The sequence below is a fragment of the Furipterus horrens genome, unplaced genomic scaffold (genome assembly GCF_987537825.1).
Source record: "Furipterus horrens unplaced genomic scaffold, mFurHor1.1.pri manual_scaffold_5, whole genome shotgun sequence".
Taxonomy (NCBI): Eukaryota; Metazoa; Chordata; class Mammalia; order Chiroptera; family Furipteridae; genus Furipterus; species Furipterus horrens.
In genome coordinates, this window is record NW_028327175.1 from 140,051,165 (window position 1) to 140,073,071 (window position 21,907).

The window sequence follows — 21,907 nt, forward strand, 5'->3', positions numbered from 1 at the left end:
AATAAAAAGTTTGCTTAAAAATTACATAACTGGCCCCAGCTGGTGTGATTCAGTGGGTTGGAGCATCATCCTATACAACACGCTGCAGGCTTGATTCCTGGTCAGTGAGCGTACCGGAAGGCAATCGGTCAGTGTTCTTCTCTCATCAATGTCCTCTCTCTCCCTCTCTCCCTCCCTCCCTCTGTTCCCCTCTCTGACAGTAATGAAGCAGTGTCCTCAGATGAGGAAAAAAATAAATAAAATTTAAAAATTACATAACTAACCCTAAAATTTGTGTGTTTAAGAAAGACATGAGGCAGCAAAAAAATGAGAGGTTAGAACCATTGCTTGTTTTTTCTTTTGTGTTCATTTTAATTAGCCTAAAGCTGTTGAAACACCTGTTGCAGTCAGGGTTGTGGTTACAAGAGACAGAACCAGAATTCCAATGAGCTTTGTCTCCAAGGGGAGTTGGGTGAGTCACTAAACCCAAGGAAATGTTGAAGAAAACAGGCCTGGGAAAAAGCAGGGAGGCAGATGCACCTTAGGGAGTAACTAAATCCAGGTTCCCAGAGAGCATAGGAAGCCCCCTCCCTTGTCTCTGCTGCTCTGTCCATGTGGTGCCAGCTACCTTCTCCTTCCATACAGACTCGATCCCTCCACGTGGCCAGAGACATGTCCACCCCAATTTGTGCTGTGTATCTTCCAGCTCCAGGCTCCAGAGGGGGACTCTCAGTGTCAAGTCCAAAAAAATCACAAGTAAAGAAGTCAACAGCCCACCTTGGATTGGATGTCAACTCTTGGACAAATTAACTGGTCAGGCTGATGGATCATGTAAAAAAAACCCACAGTATATATGTATATATATTTGTCTTATATATCTACAATTAGCTTATTACTTCCAAAGTAAAATGGAGTTTTAATAAAGAAACACTAAGAATATAGAATTAGGTTTACCCAATCCAAGTGTCATTTAAATAGTGTCACATATTTGCAAATACTTTCCATTCTTTTCAGCAATTTTGTCTGGGAGGCTAGTGCAGGCTAAATGTGGTTGTGACTGTCTAAATGTGTTTGTGCTAGAGGGACACTCATTCTTCAGGTTTGCTAAGAATTAGAGCCTCTCCAACAAGTCACAGGCGGGGACAGAGCAGCCACGGCACACGATTCCTCCACCCCATGAGGAAAGGCAGCAAATGGTGTCCTGTGGATTCGTTCAGCTGGCGTTTCTGAGGCATCTTTTAAGCACCAAGTACTGTGTGGGTGATAAAGGTATGAACGTCAAGACCTAGTTTCTTCCTCTGGTTTTCTCTCAGTCTAGCCAGAAGCTTTAATTCTGCCATCACCTCAACCCATTTACATAAACCCTAACTTTTAAGAAAAGTTTCTTTTCTCAGAATTAGCTAGGAAATGTTCCCAAAGTCTCTATCACACCCTTTGCATGTTAAAAGTAGCACATGTAAGAATAATCACTGAGTGTCAGACAGACATGACTTTAAACCTTGGCCTCCACTTTATAACTGTGTCACCTCGCAATGTATTCACTCTTTGTAAACCTGTTTCCTCATCTGTAAAATGGGACTAATATGAGAATTTACATTGTTACGGCTACATAGGCGAGATTGAACACTCTGAAGCAGTGTATAAAGTAAGCAAAGGATTTTATTTGCTGGTCAGTCGGGCAGACCCTGAGCTGGTCTCTGACAAGGCTCCGACCTACAATGGAGTCCAAACGCTGGGTTATATCCTGCTGAGGCCCCCTTTGTTTCTTCTTTGGCAAGAAACAGCCTTAGGAAGAGGGGGCTGAGCAGGACGGAAGGAATATCTTGGCAGTAACAGGAACAGAAATTCGAAAGGCTATAAGGTTATCTCCGGCGGCAGCATAGCTTTCCAGCCAGGGACGAATTCTCTGTGAAGCAATTTATTTTCAAAGGGGTAGATATTCTATAAAGTATAACTTTCACAAATGTTATAAACCAGACATGAGCAAATAGAAGATGATGGGGGCTGAGGTGCTTTTAACTTGTAAATTACCAATTGCTATAAAACTTTTCCTACATTGCTTTTTCCAGGGCTTTTTAGCAAGTCCTTGCTACTTTTTACAAAGAACATCTGAAACCCCTACATATTTACATATTTAGCAGATCTTTGAAACTTTTTACATTGAATATTTGGTGCCCCTACAACATCACAGGTCATTGTGGCGATTAAGTGTGAGGAGTGAGTGAGAATTTGCACTAAGCTCGCTGCCCTCAGCCAGGCACATAGACATGTTCCATCGGTATGAGCTGTCTTGGATCTCAGCATTGCTATAAACTCAGTCTCTCTGAAGACCCTGGCACCCTGTCTTCCTGTTTGTATCTGTGCCCTGTGCCTGTTAGACACGGCGCTCCTTAGGGCGGGGCTGAGCCGTGCCTGTCTGTCTAATGCCCTCAGCAGTACCTGATGCCTCAAAAAAAAAAAGAGTGAGCAATCAATGTTTGCTGAGGTGAACATGTGTGTATGTGTTTGTGTGTGACATTTAGCGACTTTTGGTTTATTCACTCACATGAAAATTCAGCACCTCTGCAGAGGAACTTAGCATGCAAATGCTGTCAGGCTCACCCAAGCCCTTCCACCTCAGGCCACACAGAGGTCTGCAGCTCGGAAGACAGGAGCCTGGCACTTTCTTTTTACTGACTTACCTAGTTGAGGGAGGTGATGGGGGAAGTTGGCACTCATGGAGGTGTGGCAATCAAGAGCAGGGGCCTCAAACTTAAGCGTGTGTGGGAATCACCTAGAGGATTTGGTAAAACACAGACCCCTGGGCCCCTCATCAGTGGGTATGGCATGAGCTTGAGAATATGCATTTCTAACTAGTTTCCAGGTGATGCTGATGTTGCTGGCTTGAGATTATCCTTTTTTTTCCGTTAATTTCTTTTTTTTATTGTTGTTTTATTACAGTTGTCCCATTTTTCCCTCGTTGCTCTCCCCTGCCCCCCCCCCCCCCCCAGTCAATCCCCACCCTGTTGTTGGTGTCCATGGGTAATTTATACATGTTCCTTGACTAGACCTTTCCCCTTCTTTCCCTCTCTCTCCCCCTCCCCCTTCCCTCTGGTCACTGTCAGTCTGTTCCCTGTTTCCATGCCTCTGGCTCTATTTTGCACATTTGTTTGTTTTTTCATTAGGTTCCTGTATTAGGTGAGATCAAGGGATGGACCGTTGAGAACCGCAGCACAATTAGAGCGGTGCTGGCTCAAGCCTGGCTCCACTTCAAAATCACCACGTAACCCCAGCAGAGATAATTAAATCAGAATCTTGGGGGAGTAGGCCCCAGGCTATGGATTGACCCTTAAAAAACATGGGTTTGAACTCCGTGAGTCCACTTATATGTGGATTTTTGAAAAATCTGCTTTTAAGTGACTCCATACAGTTCAAACTGTGTTGTTCAAAGGTCAACTCTATTTCAGCTCTCCAGATGAGGGCAATATGCATTCCGAGTTCATTATCCCTGCATTATGGCAACTGAGACAAATGGAAAACTTAAGGGTCAAGGATGAGTGGTTTGGAGAGAGCCTGATACCTATACCTATGGCTTATGACCCAAAATTCCTTTATGATCATTACTAACTGCCAAATAGCAAAAGAAGTCCCACATATCAGTGGGAGGGTGCTCAGGTGGTGAATGCAAAGAGAGTGTTCAATTATGCATATGCTGGGCATGTGCAGCCGTGGAGGAACCTTCAGCATAATTGGCAAGCTCCTGGGTTGGCTGTAGTGAGGACAGATCTCTGGGCAAGCCCAGGCTACTTATTCTGGACTCTGCAAAAGCAGGGATGGCTCAAGCACAGAGACCCAGAAGGCTGGCCTGAAGACCCATGGAATTCTCTGCCCACGGCTGCTTTTCTAGGAGCTGTCTGAAAACGTAGCAGTTTGGTTGCTTGGTAAATGTTTTTTTGTTGTTGTTGTTAAGTTTCCAAATGTTTTTTTTGATGAAAGTTTCTCTCTAGCTGATTAATAATATCCTATGTTTATGGAGCGCTTATATTTGTTGAGGTACTCTCTATGCATTATTTCACTGAAGCCTTCTAAAAGCCTGTGAATTAGGTACTCATTATCACAGTTTTACAGGAAATGGAAGCACAAAGTGCATAAGTAACATGTCCAAGGTCACATATTCAGCAAGTAGCTAAACCAAGATTCAAGTGCAGGTACTGGCTTTGGGGGCTTTCGCTACACCAACAGTGTTCACAGTGGAGCAGCCTGGGGGACTTCTTAAGAGGGGTTCTACAAGATCAAAATTATTTCATAATAAGACTAAGATGTTATTACATTTCACTCATTCTCGGCAGGGATTTTCCTTAGAATATATGATGGGTGATGAGGTCATTACTCTGTATGAGGACTTGTGTATCCTTGTGTTTTAAAATGTTTTAACTTGTACTGATAAATATTGAAAGATATTAACCCACATAAGCAAAAGTTCCTTGGAGTTCTCCATATTTTTAAGAACTGTGATGGGGTCCCAAGAGCAAAAGTGTGAGAACTGGTGCTACCTCTGAGGTCAATGACATCACCCTCATGAAGTACCAACCTGGAGGGACTCTGGGGACCAACTGACCCAGCTCCACCACATTACAAATTAGGAAACTGAGGTCCAGATTTCATGTGGTTTACAGAGGTCATGTGGTTGACAGAGAGGTCAACACCAGCACTAGCACTGGGCCAACATCCATTTATTCTAATTCTGTAAAAGGTCGTTGTCGTCGTCGTCGGCAGCCGTCCGTCTTGAGAGACGATGGTGTAGCTTCTTAAGAGTCTATCTGCACCACCAAGAATGGCTGTGCAGTCCGACTCGGGAGTGACACGGTATCTGTCTCCTCCCGTGTTGAATCAACATCTTGCGATGTCGCTGGAGTGTCCTCTCCAGTGAAGCTGAAGCTACAGAGCCTGGGCAGGGTGATATGGAGGGTCTGCTGTTGCCCATGCAGCAGACCCCCCCTCTCTTCGCAGCTGAAGGATCCAAGGGAAAGACGGAGTCAATACAGCTTGGCTTCAGGTGCGCCGCAGGAGTTGCCGGTGTTGACTACAACGTCAAACCGCCTTAGGGACTCCGGCTCCGGATTTTCTATCGGGGTTTACTCCCTTAGCCTTTCCCCTGAAGAGGTATGCCGCAAGGCAGCGGAGGTTTTTTGGAGTCAGAGTTTTCCTTCTCTGATGTGCCCTGACTGGAAGATCGAACCAGCGACACTTAGCTCGCAGGCCGACGCTCAATCCACTGAGCCAAACCAGCCAGGGCTTCTGTAAAAGGTAAACTGATGCATATTAAACATTTTAAGAATTTTTATTAAAAATGGATTTGAACAGGGCAGCATGGCATCTAGTCGGTAGAAGGGAACTCCGAGGAGCTGTACAAAATGAAAAAGGCAGAAGGGAGCGGGAACGAGGAAGTTATACTGGCAAGGCTGCTTTCCTTTTTCGAATGGCAGGGGTCTATCAGGCAGATAGCCTAACTCCTCCGTGCTGACTCCATTTCTGGGAGAGCCGAAACTGGAATTGAGTTGTCTCAGCTTGGGGCTGTGGGACTCGGCATAAGCAACTCCATTTGGGGCCTGTGTTTTTTTAAACAATTCACACTGATTGGTTTGAGACAAGGAGACTAGGTTGGTTCTTTCTCACAGGTGTTCCCAGATAACCAGATGAGGCTGGAAAGCCCACTCCACTTTCTGCAGCATTTCTTACATAGACAAGAGGCCAACCCCTCGTGCTTTTGTAATCTGGCTCTAATATTCACTGTGCTCACACAAATCTCTCCTTTTAACTAAGGTTTTATTTTCCAAAATATTTCAAATGAAATAAATACAAATCAATCAGTGTGGAGTGGCCATCAGCAATCAGCTCCTTATCATGCAAGCTGGTTACCCAAAGCCCTGTGCCTTGTGGAAGCAGCCAGGGGACAGGGACACTGTGGGAGGCCCGGCCTCACTATTACATGCTGTGAACAGCCTTTCAGAGTTCCCTGAGAGGTGGCTGGGATGAAGTTTCTCATTCTTTCCAAAGTAAAAGAGGCCACCAATGTTAAAAGCAGGAATGAACGAGACAGAGCTGCTTCTCTCACTCAGAGTTAATGAGAAGGAAACTGGGGCACTCCTCTAACTGTAAACAACTCATTCTCACACGCCCAACACCTCAAAGTGGTGGGTTGCATCCTCTCCATCTTCACCCTCAAGGTGCACCTGCTTCCTTCTGACTTGCCCCCAAAGACAACAGAACTATTGAGGGCTGATGGCGCCCCCTGGGGGCCATGTAGGGAACTGTGTGACGTCGTGGCAACCACTTCCGCCTTCTCCCCACCTTCCAGGGGCTGCTGTCCAGGCCAGATGCTCTCTCTGCCTGTTTTCTCTCTTCCGAAGTATATTACACACACACATGCACACGCACACATACACACACTTTCATATACATATATACACATACCCCTCCTTAACCCCTTCCATTATCTCAACTCTTAACCAGTTTTTGCAGGAGAAAATATAATTCCAGTCCCCTCTTTTCATTTCGTTTGTATTGCCTACATTTAATCACATCTGACAAGACTCATAGGAGTGTTAGTAAAATAATTCTACTAAGGGAAGTAAATGACACCGGCTTTGAAGTAAAATTAAGTGCAGTTGAGATAATCCCGCAGGGCCAGGTCTGGTCCCAGGCTCCCAGATCCGGATGAACAGTCAGCCCGGCGCGTGGGACTGAGGGATTTCCTCCTGTGGGGTTTTAAGTGCTAAAACTGGAACAGCTGGTCACTCTGCTCCCAGGACTGAATGGCGGCCCAGGACTTTCATCCTGCTTGGGGCTTTCTCCGCTAGCAATCAGAAGTCAAAAAGCTCTGAGAGGAGTGAGAAAAGGGTCAGGCATTTGGGGGACACACACCCTCATAGACATTTAGGAAGCCGTGTTCAGTACACTGAGTTAGATTTCATGCTGGCCTAGTATTGATTCTGTTTTTGAATCTCTCATAATAAAATTCCTTAAATAATATCAAAGTAATTCAGAATTTTTTCTAAAGGAACATTAATAATTTTCATTTACATATATTTTGTCTAATTTCTTATTACTCTAATTAGCTTATGCGTCTTATAAAAGCTAAAAAGTAATAGCTTCTTTTTAATATTGGGATATAATTGACATATCAGTTTCAGGTGTATAAGACAATGATTCGATTTTGTATATATTACAAAATGATCACCACAATAAGCCTAATTAACATCCATCACCATATGTGGTCAAATTTTTTTTCTTGTGATGAGAACTTTGAAGATTTACTCTCTTAACTTTCAAATATACAGTACAGTATTATTAACTATTGCTACCATGGTGCACATTACATACCTAGGACTTTAAATTTTATAATTGAAAATTTGTGCCTTTTGAGCACCTTAAACCATTTTACTCCCTTCCTCCCTTTCAGCCACCAGTCTGTTCTCTATCTATGAGTTTGGTTTCTTTTTAAAACAATTTTCATTTACAAGTGAGATGGTATTTCTCTTTTTTTGTCCGACTTATTTCACTTAGCATAATGCCTTTAAGGTCCATTCATGTTGTCATGAAGTGGTAAGGTTTCCTTTTTATGGCTGAATAATATTCCAGTGTGTGTGTAACATTTTCTTTATTCAATCAGCCATTGATGGACACTTAAGTTGCTTCCATGTCTTGGCTATTGTAAATAATGTTGCAATGAATGTGAAGGTGCCTAAATTTTTCTGAGTGAGTGTTTTCATTTTCTTTGGATAAATACCTAGAAGTGAAATTACTAGATCATACTGTAGTCCTATTTTTAATTTTTTACTGTTTTCATAGTAGCTGCATGAATTTACTTCCCGCCAGTAGAACACAAGAGTTCCCTTTTCTCCACATCCTCATCAACATTTATTTCTTATCCTTTTGGTAATAGCCATTCTAAAAGGTGTGAGGTAATATTGCCTCCTGGTTTTGATTTGCATTCCCTTGGTGATTAGTGACATTGAACACTTTTTTATATACATATGGGTCATCTGTATATCTTCTTTAGAAAAATACCTATTCAGATCTCCTGCCCATTTTTAGAATGGATTGTTTTGGTTTTTTATTCGTTGAGTTGTATGAGTTCTTTGTATTTTTTGAATGCTGACACCTTATCAGATATATGATTTATGAATATTTTCTCCCATTCAGAAGGTTGTCTTTTTATTTTGTTGATGGTTTTCTTTGTTATGCAGAAACTCTTTAGTTGGTGTGGTTCCACTACTTTTTTTTTTTTTTCCTTTTGTTGCCTTTGTTTTTGGGTTCTATCAAAAAATTACCACGGAGACTGATGTCAATTAGCTTATTATCTGTTTTCTTCTAGGAGTTTAATGATTTCAGGTTTTACATTCAAGTCCTTAATCCATTGTGAGTTAGTTTTTGTATAAGGCGTAAGACTGTTGCATGTGGTTGTCCAGGTTTTTCAAAAGAATTAATTGAATAAATGTTCTTTCTCCATTGTATATTATTGGCTTATAATTGTATATTCTTAAACATGCCATTCCTATTGTATGTTCATTGTGTATCTTTTGTAATTAATTGATCATATATGTGTGGGTTTACTTCTGGGATCTCTGTTCTGTTTCATTGATCTATGTTTTTAGGTCAATACTGTGCTATTTTGATTACTATAGCTTTGTAATATAGTTTGGAAGTAGGAAGTATGTTGTCTCCAGTTTTGTTCTTTTTTAATATTGATTTGGCTATGTGCAGTCTTTTTTCATTCCATACAAATTTTAGAATTGTATGTCCTATATCTATGGGGAAAGAAAAAAGGCCATTAGGATTTTGATAGGGATTTCACTGCATCTATAGATTGATTGCTTTGGGTTAATGCCTACCTTTTCCTGAGCACTTTTTCGTACTCCTCAGAACAACATTGTCTTTTCATTATATCTAATTGATAGATAAGAAAACTGAGTCTTAGAGTAGCTGATAACTTACTTGCCCAAAACAAATGGCAGAGAAATATTTGCTCCCAGGTCTCTCTGATCACAAAGTTTATTCTCTTCCCTACACATATTTGTTTTTCATGTGATCCCTTACCTTATCAAAACAACATATTGCTTGCTAGCATCTCTTCCCACTTCCATCCCAATAATTTTTTCATAGTCTACATTTATCCCCCTCTGGTTTCTTTCCTGTGGCCTTAATTTTGTTCTCTGTTAGAGTGCAAATGTCCCCTATAAGTTTCCCAGTCCACCAGGAGAGCTCAGACTTAAACTGCAGTCATACCCTGAGCTGATTCTTATGGGGAACCAATGGAGAGAAACCCCAAGGGCTGGCCCTGATGGGCCAGGCATATGACTTCCTGAGAAAGACCCAAAGTGCCTTATGAGGCCATGTTAGCCACAGGACTTAGAGAATCCTTTCTAAGATCCTTTTTCATCCCTTGGCATTTGTTATATGATATTTGATATAAATTCAAACAATATAGGACAGAATGGAGCTAAAAGTGAAAGTTTCTTACTCCCCACTTCAAAGTGCGTGCCTTATATAATTTTTTCTGTAAATAGTCCCCTTAAAATGAAATCCAATCACATTTTTCTACTTCTAAGACTTTTTCTTATGAACTTAATTTTTAAGGAATATTTAATTTTCATCCACACTGGATCAGATCACATTAATCAGAGATTGAGGTGGATATTCTTTAGGCTGTTTTGTTTCCATTAGAAGTTAAGTAAGCAAATTACATTTTTCCATAGCTCTAAATAAGGATCAAGTGCACCTGCACTCTTCCATTAAGAATTAAGAATTAAGAATTCATTGAGTATCTTTCTGGTTGGCCATGTCCAGACTATGCACTGACCTCTCCAGTAGCCTGTGATGTGCAAGAAATGGCGATCTCCAAAACCAGAACCACTAGGTCCAGGTGATATGGACAAACATGCTCCCTCCTCCTCTTTTTGCCTGGCCCTGGAAGTAGAAACTCCTAAGGGTTGGGGTCCTTTGACCTGACCTATTTCTCTGCTCAGTGACCTTCACACTTTAGGAGTTGTCTTGAAGAAAAGGGGAGACAGCTTGTGTTTTCTTGAGCTAGTGCGTCTCCTCTGCACTGCACTATGTTGGTTCCACAGTAAAACAAAAGGAAAGTTAAAAAGAAACAGTGACCACAGAATACAGTTGATTGCATATTTTTGCAGACCTTTTCCTAAGCTATAACTTATTATACATCTGTGGTTTTGTTTCATTCTTCTAACAGCTTAAACTATTTGGAGATTAAACAGTTGTGACTTTTCAGTTATTGAACATACAATGTGACAGCACGTGCCTCCTTGTTTATTACTCTGTGTGAACTTTCTTTTAACTCCTATTTTTTGAAAGGATGAAATTTATACCAATATCATAGTTTCTCTTAAATTTCCCCCAACCGCATTCTTTGTTATGTGAAACATTATCACTTGAGAACTTTGAGCTTGTTAGACTTTTCTATACTCATATACGGGGGACCTTGTGGGGTTTTGACTCATTTGCTGTGAGAACCAATGATGTAGGGCCAGGGCCAACCTTGATTCAGGGTTTACCACATGGATGAAGGAAATTTCAGATTCTCTAGCACCCAATCAGTTCACATAAAGATGCACAGTGGGAAGAAATGTGAAAGACAGATTCTGTTAAAATGACATCTTCTTTTTGAAAAAATAGGTCTATCATTCCTAAAAAATATGCACTAAGGACTTCCAGCCAAGATGGAGGCATAGACAGACATACTGCGTCTCCCTCCACAACTAAGAAGGAATACAACTACCTCAAAACTAGAAACAACCAGAAGTTCCAGAAAATCAAACTGCATTGAAATTCAGCAAACAAAGATATAAAGAAGAAATACTCATCCAAACAGATAGGAGGGACAGAGCCGGGACAGAGAGGATGTGGTGTGGTGGTGGCAGCAGCAGCAGGCCAGCAGAAAGCACAGTCACACTTTTAAAAAGTCAGGAGGTACACCTGGGGAGCGTTCCCAGCTCCTCTCTGGACCTTGCAGCCCATGGTCCCAGCACTGAGGAAAATCAAGCCTCATTGCTTCTGACTGTGCAGACCAGTGGGGGTTGGGGTGGAGGCGGTAACTGCCGGTCTCAGCAGAGTCCGGTTGTTTAAAGGGTCCCCATCGTCCTAGAACATCCGCAGACCCACCCACTCTGGGAACGACAGCCACAGCAGGAGCTAGAGGGGCATCAGTCCTGTGCGGAAGTGGGAGAAGTGCCTGGAAAGGGGGCAAGTGCTGGGCAGGTGGCATTGTTTCCTCTCAGACCCCTCCCCCACATACAGCACCACAACGTGGTGAAACAGGCCACCCTGTACAGATGAATTGCTAATGCTCCGCCCCTTACTATGTAACAGGAGTGACATCTCTACCTAAGACACAGAGGCAAACAAACACAGGAGCCTGTCAAGATGAGGAGACAGAGAAGTATGGTCCAAAAGGGGGAACGGATCAAGGTTCCAGTGGGAGAATTAAGTGACAAGGAGATAGTCAACCTAACAGATGAGGAGATAGACAACCTAACAGACACATAATTCAAAACACTGGTGATTCAGACGCTCACAGGCTTGACAGATATGCTTGAGTATGGCAAATGCATAAGAGAAGAAGTGAAGGCTATGCTAAATGAAACAAAGAAAAATCCACACAAACCCAATGGTGAAGGGAAAGGAAACCAGGGTTCAAATCAATGATTTGGAACATAAGGAAGAAAAAAACAGTCAACCAGTGCAGAATGAGGAAGCAAGAATCAAAAAAAATGAGGAAAACTTCCCAAATTTTGCAAAGGAAATGGACATACAGATCTGTGAAGCATGGAAGGCCCCAGGCAAGCTGGACCCAGAGGGGACCACACCAGGATGCATCAGGACTGAGATGCCAAAGGTGAAAGATAAAGACAGAGTCCTGGGGGCAGCAAGAAAGATGAGGAGAGTTGCCTACAGAGGGATGCCTATAGGACCATCAGCTGATTTCTCAGAGGACACTTTGCAGGCAGGAAGGGACTGGCAAGCAGTATTCAATGTGGTGAAAAGCAACCTACAACCAAGATTACTCTATCCAGCAAAGGTATCATTTGGAATGGAAGGGCAGATGAAGTGCTTCCCAGACAAGGTGAAGCTAAAGGAATTCATCATCACCAAACCATTATTATATGAAATATCAAAGGGACTTACTTAAGAAAAAGAAGATCAAACAAACAACTATCAACAACTGAATCTAAAAAATGAAAACAAAATCCAACTAAGCAAAGCAGAATAAGAACAGAATCATAGGTATGGGGAGGTGGGAGGGGGAGAAATGGGGATATGGTGCAGGGACTCTGGAGCATAATCGGTTGGTACAAAATAGACGGGGATGTTAAGAATAGTATAGGAAAGGGTGAAGCCAAAGAACTTATATGCACGACCCATGGACATGAACTAAGGGGGGTGGGATTGCTGGAGGGAAGGGGGTACGGGGTAGAGGGGAGCAAAAGGGAAAAAATTGAGACTACTGTAGCAACATAATCAATAAAATATACTTAAAAACATATGCACTGTGCAGTTATTGTGTGTCAGGCACTGTTTTAGGCATGGGGGCACAGCGCTGAGGAGAGATGGATAATGAGCAAACAAGTGAAAACAATACCTATATTGTTGGAGTTTTAAAGTTAGAAAAGTAACAAATTCAGATAATGCAGAGCAGTATAAAGCAAGAAATGAGGTCACTTTCCTCCAATTCTTTCCTCACTTTAACATTTGATGTGTATTCTTCCAGATTTTTACCAGACTTGTACAAACATACACAGGAGTGGGAAAAGGCAGGTTAATAATAATAATAATGCATAATATAATTAATACAAAATAATAGAACAAGAATAAACTCTGTTTTGAGTACTCAGAACTGTAAACCTACTTTCTCCCCTCTGTGGACTCATATGTATTGTGTGTGAGGGTGGGGGTGAGGACCATAATGTGTGTATTGTGCTTCAACTTTCTTTTTCTTTCTTATCAAGATATTAAGTGTGACCCTCCTCATCAGATCATATAGACCTACTGTCTTCTTTCCAATGCCACAGTAGGATTTATTAATCCTTTCCTTTTTGGTAGACATTTAGATGGTTTCTACTTTCTTGCTGCAGTGACTGTTTTTTGAGTGATAATAATATTTCTGTAAGCTAGAATTCTTCATCCAGGATGTCTGGACCAAAGAATATGCATGTTAGATTGATTTTTCTGATGAAATTATTTGAAAGTCACACCGGAGAAAAAAGGGGAAGGATGGGTGAAGAATCATAAAAAAAAAAAATCAGGAAAAACAGTTGTTAGTGAAGAGTGCCAGGAGAAGAAGATGGGAGTATAATTGACCACAGAATGTAACTGTTCAATCTCTTTGCCAGTCTCTCATGAATCCCCCATAAATTACACAGTTGAACCCAGTTATCTGATCTGAGCACCATGATGGTTTTTATTTGATGTTATTTGCCCTCACTTAGACTGTATGTTTTATGGAAGCCCAAGAAGCATCATCAAATTTAACCCATCAAACAGTATATTAAGTTACACTAAATTTACTTTATTTAGTCATTAGTAAATATTCCTACAGTGCCCATGCCCACTCTGTGGGTTAGACACTGTGCTGGAGCCTAGAGATTCAGCAGCGAATCCAGCAGACACCATCAAACTCGACAGGCTAGCATGGGAGATAGCTGTTAATCCAATTCCACAAACATCAAGATTCCCCTGTGACATGATGAGGTATCTGATACCCACGAGAGCCTCTAACCCCGTCATGGAATTCTGGAAGGATTTCCCTGAAGAAAGGTCTCTTGAGTTGAGCTGGGAAGAGTTAAGTCTATTAGGTAATGAAGACTTTAGGGAAGGGTTGTTTGGACTTACTTAGGTAACGGAGGGAGTGGTAAGCCCACGTGAGTCTGGTTGGGACTCGTTGTTCATGACTGTGATATTGTGATTTATAATAATACATATTTGCTCTTCATCCCATCTCTGGCGCAGAGCTCCTAAAACCTTTGGAATTTCCTAAGTGATTAGAGTGATGAAGGTGTCTTGATATTCACAGCAAACCCCTTTTAATCACCCCTAAATTTGTTAATGAGTTGGTTTTTGGAAATCACCTAAGAATGGGGGCTTGTTGCTAGGGGAACCCACCACATGATTGAAGGGTTGGAACTTTCAGTCTCACCTTCCAGACCTCCAGGGAGAGGAGAGGGACTGAAGGTGGAATTGATTACCAGTGGTCAATGGTTTAGTCAATCATGCCTATGTAATAAAAGCTGCATTAAAGAAGAGGGATGGGTGGCATTAAGAGAGCTTTCCAGTTGGTGATCAGGTGGAGGTGTGGGGTGAGGGGCATGCTTGGAGAGAAAATGGAGGCCCTGTACTCTATCCCCATGCATTTCTTCCTCCTGGCTGTTCCTGAGCTCCATCTTTACAATAAATTGGTAATCTAGTAAGTAAAAGGGTTCTCTGAATTCTGTGAATTGCTCTGGAAAATTAATCAAATATCTATGTTTGGTGAGTCAGAAGCACAGAAGACAACCTGGACTTGCAATTGGCATCGAGGAGGGGGGACAGTCCTGTGTGGCTGAGCACGGCACCTGTGGGACCTGACACTGGCACCAGCTTGACAGTGTCATTGTTGAGTTGAATTGTAGGACACCTAGCTGGTATCAGAGAATTTGTTAGTGTGGGGACCCTGCCTCCGCCCCCCACCCCCACAAACACGAATTTGATACAGAGTCCTTTGACCAACCATGAGGTCAAAACGAGAGTGGAGAAATGGTTAAAACCCAGAACATGAAGGTCCTCATACATCATTTTAATGATTCTGATTTATCCTAAGAGCAATGGGAAGCCTTTAAAAGGCTCTGAGCACAGGGTAGGGGAGGGAGGGGATGGAGTGATCTAATCAGATTTGCTATTTGAAAACATTGTTCTGGACACAGAGAATGGATGTAAGAGGGGGTGTGCTGAGAGCCCATATAAAGGACCAGATGAAAGGCATTTACAGCCATTCAGTTAAGAGAACACAGTACATTAGACTAGGGCGGTGGAGGACTGGATGCAGGCCTAACGCGGAGGGATTCAGGAGGTAAACACACAGTGTTTGGTGGACTGGCTGGAGGGTTGGGACGGGGATTGTGTCCAGCATGACCCCAAGTGTTCATTCAGTATGGGGAACTGGATACATTATGGAACCATTCACTGAGACTGGGAGTCCTGGGAAAAGGCTATTTGGGGAGAGGGTCTTAAGTTCTGCTTTCATAATGTTTAGTTTTAAATGTCTTTAAAAGAGCTGAGAGGGGCTTCCAAGTGGGCTGTTGGACATTTGGCTCAGAACTCAGAGCAGTGATGGGGTTTGGAGAGACCAGTCTGCAGGTCCTCTGACTAGATGTGGTTGTTGAAGCTGTGGGCCTGGGTGGGATCACTCGGGGAAGAGAGTAAAGGGCAAGAGGAGAACCCAGGGCCAGTTCCTGAGCCTGTCCCCAGATAAAGACTCAGCAGAAGAGGGAGGCATTTGCCTCCTTAAAGCTTGCTCCCTAAAGAACTTGTATGCACGACCCATGGACATGAACTAGGTGGGGGGGTGGGATTGCTGGGGGAAGGGGGATACTGGGCGGAGGGGAGCAAAGGTGGGGGGCAATTGAAACTATTGTAACAACATAATCAATAAAATATACAAAAAAAAAAAAAGCAATTAAATAAAAACAAAAAAACAAAAAGCTTGTTCCCTAGAAATTTCATTTGCTTCCATCTAGTCCAGAGAAGGAAGAATGAGGATCAGGGGAGATTTGCATCATGAAATCCAAGAGAAGAGAATTTTTTTCAAGAAGGTCACAATGGTCCCCACTGTTGAATTTTGCTAAGGGGACAAAAAAATTGGGCAATGAAGTCTGGATTTATTTGTGTGCCTAGGCACTGTGTCTTGTGGGAGATGGAGAGATGGATATGTTGAAGGTCACCTTATCTTGGCCTTTTACTATTTTATGGACCCCCGGGCCCTTGTCTTTCTTCCTATTCCAGACTGAGCAGTCCTGCTTGTCTACAGTCCTCCTCCTGGAGCCTTCCACCTTGGCTATTTTAGCTTTCCTTTCCTGCAAGGGACCCTTCATTTACTTTGTCACAAACACACTGTTACTGCAGTTGAATTCCCCTGAGAGATCTTAGCAGCTGAGAAGTCTGTGGTATGTGTAGGGCACCCCCTTTCAAAATAGTGATTGCCAGGAAGATCCTTTTGCATGCATAACCCAGAATAGTGCCAGGGACATAGACAGTGCACAGCTGTTGCTTATTGAAAGCCATGATGGATAGACACAGGTTCTGGAATGTGACAGACCTGGGTTCAAATTCCAGCTTTAACAGGTACTGGCCCTGTGACTTTAGGCAAACTCCTTCTCTGAGCCAGTTTTCTCATCTGCAAAATGAGGACCATAACAAAACCTCATAAACTTTCTGAGGGTTAGGTGAGATAATACGTGTAAGGGGTTTAGCACAGTGCCTGACAAATACTCTACACTTGAGAATCACAGCAAGAGTTTCTTCTGCTGTTGTATTTTCATTAGATTTTTGTTGTTTTTAGAGTCTTCCAGTTTTTCCAAAAAGCACTTGGATTCCAGATTGGCAGCCTACCTGTCCTCAATTTGTGAGTGAGGGAGGCACTTAGGTCTAAAAATAATCTGCTGTTTTCCTGCTTTAGATACTTTTCTCTGTATTCCCGAACATGCTGTACATATATCTGTCACTGCTCTGAGCACATAGCGTTAACATTTATTTGTCCATGTATGGAATCCTTGAAGGACCTGGTACCAGGACAATATCTAGCACATAGTAGGAGCTTTAAAAAAGGTTTATTAAAGGCGTAAAGGACTGATAGGACATGACTAATTAGGCCTGAGCGTGGAGCAACCATGAGACACATCTCTAAATTTGCAGGCCTTGAAGCAAGAATGCCTCATAGCATGTCCCTAAATATTTCAGAGTGATATACGAAGCTACACAGACATGCTCTGTTCTTACCTGGGACCCTGCAGTCTCATGCCCAGAGGATAGAGCAGCCTGTTGCCTGTGAGCCCGAGTGGTTTTATGGACCTGCTGAGGTAGCAGGGGGTCAGAGGGAAGGAAGGCAGCAGAAGCCTGGCCTTGGCACAGGTGCCCAGGTTACCTGTATCCACGGGACCCCACCTGAACCCAGGATGAAGACTGACTTGTCAAGATCGCCAGGGAGCCAAGGCCTCCCCAACGCATGCCACCGAGGGAGAGGGGGCAGCTGTCTGTGTGCCTGGACACTCGGGTGATCTGGGGTCTGTGACTTTAACCAAGGAGCACCCCCTTCTGTAGTTTCCCAGGGCAGAGACTGTGATTCTCCCCTTCCCTTACCCGTAAGGACCCCATTATATGGCATGTTCCTCTCCCCTAATTCCTGTTTATTTAATTGGTTATTGAACTTTTGAAGAAGCTCCTTAAAGGACCAAAGAGGAAAAAAAGAACATGTTGTAGAGCTTGTGCTAAGCAGGGCCTTCTAAAGGGCAGCCCAGGGCAGGGGTCCCCCTCAGCCCAGTCTGGAGGTGGCAATGGCAGTCCACCAGTTTCTGCACTAAGAGCGTTGAGTTCAGAGTATGGCGTCACTGCTCATCTTATTCACTTTGGTTTGTTTGTTTTTATTCCCTCTTGAGCACTACTATAGGCCAGGCCTTGTGCTAGGGGCAGGACGTAGGGTTGAACCACACAGACTGATTGGTGTTCAGGGAGCTTGCAGCCTGGTAGAAACAAAGGAGCTACACAGGTCATTGCAATGGAGATGTGTGTATGCTAAGGGAGGTACGGGGGAAGTAGCCAAGGCAGGGACCAGAGAGGGAAGTGACTTGTCCAAGGTCACACAGCCAGTGAGTGTCCAAACTAGGAATAAGTGGGGCTCCTGGATCCCTGCTACTTTTTCTATTATCATCCCACTCAACCCAGAGCTCTGGGGCTGCTTTGGACAGACATGCCAGTCGCAGCTCTGAGCCGTTCTTCAGTGAGCACATTTTTAAGAACAAGAAACACTGTCCTTGGGCTGTTTCCGTCTTTCTTCTTGGTCACCCCATCCCTCCCTACCATCTGCTGTTCACTCAACTGTTTCCACATGAGAAGCTTGAGAAATGAAGGCAGTCTGGTGCCAGCAGGTTGGACTGAGCAGCCCAGGGGAGCTGGCATCAACACCATGGTCAGAGAGCAGTCCTCTACGCTGTAGGGACCTAAAAAACGTGAAGCTGGTTCTGCTTTTTCCTTCCTGCTCTGCTCTCACTTGGAGCGCCTGAGGCTGGCAGTTGTCTTAAGACTCCGGAAGTTCGGACAGGGTGTCCCTTTCCCTTTCTTCCGTCCAGCCCTCAGCTCTCAGGGGCAGCTGTTTTAAAAGGATCTGGCCAGGGTTGGTGCCAGGGCCTCCGTCCCTCTCTCTGGCTTGGACATTGCACAGCAGGGCACATGAGGGTCTCTTTTTACCTGTCTGTGCCATCAGGAGCTGTATGGTGTCGTAGACTCGTGTCAACTTGCCTCTGGACAAGGTGACCACAAGAGAGAGCTATATTTTCTTGGGAGCCTGGGTGGCCTCTGCTCCACAGGACAGGAAGGTGGAGAAGGAGAGGAGTGTGCTCACACCTAAGGTTCCCGCTGGGCCTGCAGAGAAGAGTAGCGGGCTCTCCAGCAAGCTGGGGCCCCAGCCAGCAGGTTCTGTGGGGAGCCCTGTTTAGCGGGCCCTGGATGGGACTGGTAGAGGCTTTTCAGGGTCCTTCCCTCCCCGTCCCAGTCCTAAGGGAGCCCACCTCCCTCCCTCTGCCTGGCCACCCTCCAGGTTTCCTAAGGAAGTGGTGGGGGTCTGGTGTGGCTGCTCCTCTCCAGTTGCACGGCTTCTTCCCACCTTTCAGTCTGAATCCCCCACCCTCATAGACAGCCCCCAACCCCCCGTGTGACCTAAAATCTGAGGTTACACTGAATGTATGCATGTTGTGGATGGGGCGGGGAGGATTTGTGCGGAGAAACCCGCTTTTCTCCATGGCTATTTGTTTATCTGGAGTATGGGACATTGGTCTGGGACCTTGTGTTTGGTTCTTACCTGTTGCCAGCTTTTAACCTGTTCCCATTTCTAGTCTAGGCCCTATCCCTTCACACTCTGATCTCCACAAGTCTCCCCGAGAGGTAATATAAAAACATAACAAGATGATGTCAATCCTAACTACAATCCTTCTGTTGGGCTCCGAAGGAAATACAGCTTGTAAACAGGTTCTACAAGTGTCTATGAAATGGGCCCCTGCCGCTCCTCCGAATCCTCTCCTGCCGCTCTGGCCATGGCTCTGCACCACCTTGGCCTTCTGTGGGTCCCCAGGCTGCTCACAGCTCTTACTGCGCTCCCCTTTTCTCAGGCCTCTCTCCACTGCTCTTTGCCTAACTAGTTCTAGCTTCTCTTTCATGTTTCTGCTTAAGTCTCATTTTCTCAGAAAGGTTTGGGTCCCTGATTCCTTCTCATAGAATTTATTTTCTTCAGAACATGCATGTCTTTATTGTATGTTTAATGTTCAGTCCTTCCTCATCCTGGAAGCTCCATTAACAATAAGGGTACAATCTGCTTGCCTAGCACAGTGCCCAGCACACAGTGGGTCCTCCAGACAGTGTGTGGCCATAGGAATGACATGCATGCTGTCATCTTAGGCACACATCTTAGGCTGCCAAGTGTTTGTCCTCCATGTGACCCAGCCTGGAGGGGCCAGGAGGGCCTGAGCACAATCTTCTCTAGAGCTCGAATCTAGAGGGAGCCAGTGCCCCTGAGAACAGAATTATCCTTGAAAAAAGAAAGGACTGTGTTGGAGACGCAAATACATCTCTGCTGATGGTGAGTTATTTAGATTCACGTTTTTATCATTAAAATTAGGCTAAGAATGCCTACCTCATAGGTATGGTCTGATGATTAACTGTGTGTGAGGGAAAGGAAAGAGTCTTGTAAAGTGCCTACTATGTGCTAGACCCTGTGCTGGGTCCTTTCTGTATTAGCACATTCAGTGGGAATGAGTTTTGAGCTATCATGTGAATAGAATAGCTCTAGGTAAGCAAAACTGGAGTTATGTGACAGTATTTCAGCTCACGGCAGATCAGAGAACACTTGTAACCTTGGGGTGCGGGCAGAGATGGGAAACAATTGTGCTGTCCTTCACTGTTCCCTCCAGCATTGCTCTGAGCACCTTCTGTGGCACCGCATTCCTCCACACACCTCTGGGTAAGTTGTTACTGATCCTGCTCCTCCAGTGAGGAAACAAGACTCAGCCAGGTTAATTACCCAAAGTTACACAACAGAGTGACCCTGCTCTTGAACCCAGGTCTATAGAGCACCACATGGCTGTTAGGAACCGAATAGTGTCCTCCCAGAAGCTGTAATTACCGTGTATCTTAGAATGTGACTTGTATTTGAAATATGGCCTTCAAATGAGGTAATAAGGGTGGGGCCCTAATTCAACATGATGGATGTGCTTTTGAGAAGAGGATTGACACCAGGAGACTTGTTGGAGACAATGGTCAGCATTGCCTGTGCTTTCTGAAATCTGGATTCAGCTTTATGGATGCCAGTTACTATGCAAATGTGACGGGTGAAGGTGGAGATGTACCACACTGCCCACGTCCCTCTCAAAGCTCATGATCCAATGGGACAACTAACAAACATTACTGTGTGGTGGTGAGAAAAGTGCTGAGTGTTACTGCAAAGGGAGAAAGTCTGGACAAGCTAGCATCATTAATATAAGGCGAGGCTTCGGGCATCAAGGTAACAGGCAGAGCTATGAATCACTGCAACACGCCTAACTTGAAAGTCTTACTCTAGCCTACCTAGAATTCCTGAGGCAGGTATGCATTAAAGTATTGACAAAAACAAAGTTGCTATCTAACTAGCTAAAGAAAGCAGTCTTTCTATGCTCTTGGGCCTTTCTTTGATACCCAATTACATCCAAAAGATTATTTGGGTATGGTGAATCTAACAAAATAAAAAATTGTTTTAAAGCATATATGTGTGTACACTCAAAGTATTATTTGAGGGGCAGTCTGACATCTTAAACAGCTTAAACTCTTTAGACAATGTTTATAATCTCAAAACCTCAACAAATTTCAATAAAATTTGGAGACTTAAATGGAGATTACAGTCTATAATTACTAATATTAAGGATGACAGACGATAAATTATGCAATCAACTTTTTAATAACAAAGATACTATTTTTAACATGGTCAAGTATACTTGGCTAAGTCCAGATTTTAAAAAACAGAAGTATCTAGCCCAACAGTACGACCATACAGATTGTACAGAACATTCCATAGATCAACAGAAAATACATTTGAGCACAAAAATAAAAAATATTTAAAGAGAATCTCTAAGCAGCATTTTATTTCTGCAAAACAGACATATATCTTGTACTGATTAAATATCTACAAGTGCTTTTCCTTTACAAAAATACATATATTCTTAATAGACTAAGTCATTAACAATGACCTGGTAATCTTTCACTTCAATTTGAATGATTTATAAGCGAAATCTTACAACCACAAAAAGGTTTTTATTTGTATTAAGATGTTACCACTTTTGACAAAAAAAGCTTAAAATATTTTATATTTCAAAGGAAAATTAGCAACACAACTGTACAATATACTCTATGATGATTTTGTTTGACGTGAGGGCTACACTATTAAAAACTGGTGCTTGCTGTTGTAATGTCCGATGCAGGGACGCGCAGGACACCAGTGTCCCCTCACAGGCTCTTGTCGTGACCACAGCTTCATAAGGACACTTAGGCCCCATCCCCATTCTAAAAAATACAGCAAAAGAAAACTGACCCCAAACAAGATTAGGTTGATCCCATTACATTTCTAACGTGTAGAACTCTTGCTCCAGTGGACTGACAAAAG